Source organism: Diplotaxodon limnothrissa, linkage group LG22 (assembly GCF_057381915.1).
Source record: "Diplotaxodon limnothrissa isolate DT_005_m linkage group LG22, D_limnothrissa_male_GT1.1, whole genome shotgun sequence".
NCBI lineage: Eukaryota > Metazoa > Chordata > Actinopteri > Cichliformes > Cichlidae > Diplotaxodon > Diplotaxodon limnothrissa.
Genome location: NC_140616.1, coordinates 18,232,262 through 18,238,389, shown reverse-complemented (window position 1 = coordinate 18,238,389; position 6,128 = coordinate 18,232,262).

Genomic DNA, 6,128 nt, shown 5'->3' with positions numbered 1-6,128 from the left:
GCTCTGTTGTACTATTTTTCTAAATCATAGTGTTTCTGTAATGTTTAAGTATTTTTGGCTAAATATATTCTTTCTGTTATCTTATACTATTTCTCCTAAATTCTTGTATTTTTGAGAAGTTATCATGTTTCTGGTAAGTTACAATATTTCTGCTAAATTCTGCTATGCTATTGTATTTCTGCCAAGTATTATGTTTCCTCTAAGATATTGCAGTTCTGCTAAGTTATTCCATTTTAGCAAACTTCTTTTGCTTCTGCAAAGTTTTTACAATTTCTGCAACTTTTCAGCTTTTTCAGCTACTTTTTGCATACAGCTTCAGCTTTAAGCATCCACACTGCATTTTCGCAGGAAATGCAAATTTTTCTAGTTACATTTTTCTTTGTCTCCCTGTAGTTTGCATTCTTCAAAACCACAGTTTAGATAAACTGTTGATTGTTGTAGCACTAAGACCCTATATATGGGGAGTTGTTATTTAGCAGCAGAAAGTTTTAAAGAGATTATTAAGTTGTAGGTCTTGAGGCAGAAATATGTGTTTTAAAAAAAGAAAGAATGAAAGAACAAAAAGGAAAAGAAAAGAAAAAAGAGGGAGAGAGACATTTATTAACCAAAAATAACGAGAGCAATGAAAATTGCCCTAGGAAGCAAAACTAAATACAAGGAAACTTAAACAAAACTTCAGGGAAGCCTAGTCTCACTGCTCTCTCAGTGTCTATATGCATGCCCTAGATGTAAGAATATATATATATGCACTGTGCATCCATATGTTTGCAGAATGTCACATGGTTATGTGCACTTGCTCACTGCTCTGAACCAAATCATGGGGTTTTCCCATGATGCACTGAGTGTTTCTTCCTTTTTCATTCACCTCTTTTCACTCTCTGTGTTTATACACTGTGATTTAGTTATTATTAACCTCTGGCTCTCTTCCAGTGTTTCTTTTGTCTCTCCCACTCCTTTGTGGCAGATGGCTGCCCCTCCCTGAGTGTGGTTCTGCCAGAGGTTTCTTCTTGTGAAAAGGGAGTTTTTCCTTCCCACTGTTGCCAAGTGCTTGCTCATAGAGGGTAATTTGATTGTTGGGGGGGTCAGCATTTTTGTAGGCTCTTTACCTTACACTATAAAACACCTCGTGGTGACTGTTTACCTTGATGCTTTAGAAATAACATTTAATTGAAGTTATTTGAATTAATTAACAGCTGATATTCAGAATCACAGGTGATCCACAAATAACGGACAGAAGTTAAAATATTGAGCACAGTTTAATTAACAGATAAGCTCATACATCAGAATAACTATAAAAAGTCATTAAGTGCCCAGCGATCACTCACTCCACTGATAATATTTGGAAACAACATGTTGTGAGAAGAGGACAGTCAAAATCCTTTTATAATCTTAAAAACCAAATGTGAAACATTATTCACATTAATGCTGTGTCATTACAGTGAAAAGGCAAACATAACGTTAATGTTACATTAAGCATAGTTTACTAGGGATTAGAACCGGTTGGAACATTTCATATGTCAATTACAGTCAAATTCCAGAAGAGGGTGGTGTTTTCATGTATCTGCCACATTGTCCCCTTTGGCTGGAGGAGTGTCAGGTTAGGATTAAGGTAAACAGCAATGTTAATGTTATAAAGAAAAACATTTCATTATGAATGAACATGTAAGTGTGCTGAAATCTACCAAACAGATGCATTTCTAATTTCCCACCACGATCATGAAACATCATGAAACAAGATCCGATCTGTGTTTTAGGGGGTCTTAATGCACAGCAGACCAGAACTGTTTGGTTGCTAAAGTGATCAAGTCTGAATCAGTAACGTTCAATGTGTCATCACATTAGTCATAAGGATGAAAAAACTCTTAAATTATGTACAGTGGCACCTTAAAGGCTTCTTCTCCTGCGCACGCCGCGGTTATTATCTTGAGAGCATCTGCATGTTATTTCGCAGTTTCATTAGCATTTGTTCCTCTTAGCCATAAAGAAGATTACTAAGTGTCACATGAACCTAATTTATGCTGCAAATACTGGCAGTGTGTGATGAGTTCTTTCCAATAATCTTCTTTGAGTTCACGCCAGAGAAGTGTGCTTGAATTAAAATGGTGGGCAGAGGGTTCAACTTCTAACAGCTGTGGAGTCATTTGGAGTCAGTTTCCATGTTTCATATAAAAGCGCAGCATTCTTTAGGTTCATACAGGCATATATGCTCTCATCCAAGAGGCTGTGAGGCAGTGCCCTTGGAGGTGGTCCTGACTCACATTTATCGTTTGAGTCATCATAAGCCAGGCCACGACAAGGTGTTAAATAGGCATGCCATAGCTGGGGTCAACGAGAGCTATTGAGGTCACCTGAGGCAAGGGCTGTATCCCAATTCAGGGTCTGCAGCCTTAAAGGCCGCATTTCAAGGCCGATTATGTCACAGCGGCGCGCCGAAGGCTGTCCCAATTCAAAGGCTGCTCGAAATGTGGCCCTGAAATGCGTCCTTCATTTCCCTGAATTTTAAGGCTGTGGCAGTGTAGACTTCGTGGCCCAACATATCCCAGAATGCATAGCGCGGCAATGGGTGTGGATAAATTTGCAGAAAAAAACGGCGGATGAGGGGCGGCCGAAGAGTAAACTTTAAGTACTGAATATTATGTCACTTATTTATGAGCAAATGTTTAATAACGAAGAAGATTAAACATTACTGTTGGCCACATGTCGGCAAAGTTATGTGACATTAGTGACGTTTGTACTAACTTGGTTTTAAAGCCTTTACTTTAAAATACACGCCGTTCAATAGCTGAGCTTAATCTTACAGAGAATGATCAAAGCTCATGTGGAAACAAACAAACAAATGAACAAAAGGTTTTCTCCTTCATTTCTGTCAAACAAAGCTGTATGACACGTTTCCAGTGGTTAGTATCATGGTTGCTAGGCAACCTGGGCAGCGCAACGGAGGCTAGACCGTCCCATTTCACAAGCCTCGCACTTCCGGCCTTAGCGGTCTTTGAGTACGCGGCCCTTGAGGATCGTTGAGGCTGCGTACTTTAAGGCTGCAGACCCTGAATTGGTATACAGCCAAGGTGTCAGTAGGGACTGCAACACCTGGGAAGGTCAGACTGCATTATATAGCTGGTGTCATAAGCCACCGCCTCTCTTCAGCTGTGGTCATTCACAGTGGATGTTGTTGCCTCATTTACTCCTCTCTCAAACCATCAGTCTTCTTAGGAGAAACCAAACAGTGGCCCCAGTGACAGTAATGACCCACGCCTCATGTAAAGACTGATTAATAATGGGACGAAGACCTTAACTTGTGATGTCCTCCCGATTTGCATACAATGTGAGCCATCAGGGGTCAAAAGTGTCCCCACTTCATTTGACTGTTTTTTAAAGTATAAAGTATAAATTGTCAATCAATTCAGTGTTACACCTTAGTTTTACTTAAGACCAACACATTAACACAAAATTTACTCAACATTTTACATTTTAGGGCCACCAGACCTTCTTTACAAAAAATAAACCCTGTTTTTTAGCGAAAACAAATTGAGAAAATTAAATATTTAATTGTTTAGATAATTTTGACTATCTGAATAACTAGAGAGTGCTTTATGTTGAACTTTAGTGAGAATTTTTTTTTTCAAGCGTTTATAAATTTTTAATGGCAGCAAATAATCACACTGGTGGTCCTCAGGGGTCAAAAGTGTCCCCACTTCATTTGACTGTTTTTTAAAGTAAAAAGTATAAATTGTCAATCAATTCAGTGTTACACCTTAGTTTTACTTAAGACCAACACATTAAAACAAAATTTACTCAACATTTTACATTTTAGGGCCACCAGACCTTCTTTACAAAAAATAAACCCTGTTTTTTAGCGAAAACAAATTGAGAAAATTAAATATTTAATTGTTTAGATAATTTTGACTATCTGAATAACTAGAGAGTGCTGTATGTTGAACTTTAGTGAGAATTTTTTTTTGAACCATTTAAATTTTTTTAATGGCAGCAAATAATCACACTGGTGGTCCTCAGGGGTCAAAAATGTCCCCACTTCATTTGACTGTTTTTTAAAGTAAAAAGTATAAATTGTCAATCAATTCAGTGTTACACCTTAGTTTTACTTAAGACCAACACATTAACACAAAATTTACTCAACATTTTACATTTTAGGGCCACCAGACCTTGTTTACAAAAAATACACCCTGTTTTTTAGCGAAAATAAAACAAGAAAATTAAATATTTAATTAAATTAAATATTTAAAAAAAAAAAAATTTTTTAAAATTCTCACTAAAGTTCAACATACAGAGTGCTGTATGTTGAACTTTAGTGAGAATTCTTTTTTTGAACCATCTATAAATTTTAAATGGCAGCACATAATCACACCTGTGGTCCTCAGGGCTCAAAAATGACCCCGTTTGCTTTGAAGCAACAAGTATAAAATATCATCCATCTCTGTGTTTCAAGGTTTTATTCAACTTTATTCCAACTCATTGCCTGACAGTTTTCTATATTTTGGCATGGTAGGAGGGCATGAGTCTGAGTGAAGGCAAACTTTCATGAGGACAAAGGCGTGTCCATATTTGACCCAAGTGCAGGAGGAAGCTCAGGTTTATTCCTCTGCACTGGTCCCATCATGGACAGCATTCTTTCTGCAGTTGCAGGCCAAGGGGCATATACAGTAAACAAGCTGTTACAGGTGATTGTTTTCTTTTGGAAACCTGCAATGTTAGGGACAACTCGTGTCCTGACTGCAGGACAGACGGTTTGCCATCGCACACGAGCATGTTCCATGTACAGCTGGACCTGCATCACATGCTGCCCATGTTTTTGTCTCAAAGTTCCCTGGTTTACTTGGATGTTCTGTTGGAGGGGACAGAGTCCTCTGAAGGGGACTTGGTGCTCATACAGTCACATCAGTACCAGGATCTTACATCACAGCAGGAGGAACACCCACTTGTGTTTCAAGTCAAGTCAACACCAACACACATCATACACCTCACAGGAGCACGTTTGTGTCATGAACGACGATCATCTATTGTGTCTTTATCAAGAAATTATGTCCTTTTTGTGCTTCTATGATTAATCTTGTGTCAGCATGAAAACTTCTCTACCAGACTCAGGATGTCATAAACTGGCCGTAGCGACTCTACTGGATGCACGGCAGTAAGAATCAACACACCCACATATGCCTACAGCTGCATTCGGTCCATTTTTCTTCCTCTCTTGTTGTCCCTCCTTGTTCATCATTGAGTTGGCTGTAGAGCAGGTCATCTGCTAATTGGATGGTTGTTGGTTCAATCTCTGTGTGCTCTAGTCTGGAGTTCTTACCAAGGTGTCCTTGGGCAAGTTACTGAACCCCAACTTGGTCTCTGATGCATCCATTGGCATGTGAACGTTAAAAAGCAGAATACAAGCAGAATACACTGTGTATAATGCTTTCAGTACTCGAGTAGAAAAGCCACTGAAGGAGTATGGGACCTGGCACATGTGCTTGGACTGTGGTAGATCATCTTTCTCTGAGGCACATGAGAGAGTCAGGCATCGTCTGTCACTGGGAAGGTTAGAAGACCAGATCAGTGTTTCCTCACGTTACTGCAAATATTCCTCTGTCTCAGCTGATTCCTCTTTCCTGCTTGATTCTTTGTCTTCATCATAATTGAAATGGATGATGTGTAGTCCTCTGACACATCTTCTATTTCAGTTTCACATTCTGAAAATTCAAGAAACTTCAAGAAGCCCAGTCACTTTCTCTCCAAGCTCCTCAGACTACCATGTCCTGGATGCCTGAGAACCTACTTGAACATAGTTCAGATTCTTCATCACTTTTCTTCACTTCATAGCCTTCTTCCACTTCTGCAGGTGGCTGATGTGCTTTTTCAGAGAAAGGGTAGCATGTGCTCTAAATATTGACAATATTTTCTATATCTTCTAACCCTGGATCTTCCTGAACATTGATTCTTCCTCCTCATTATACTAGAGGACAATATGTGCTTTGTCCTACTGGTCATTGCTTTGCACAACATGGTAAAAAAAAGTATGCTCATCAAAGTATGCAAATCTCCAGTGCAATGGAGGCTTTTGAGGATACTTTCTGTGTATGTATTATTGTAGAGTCTACCTTACAATACGAAACACTTTGATGCGGCTG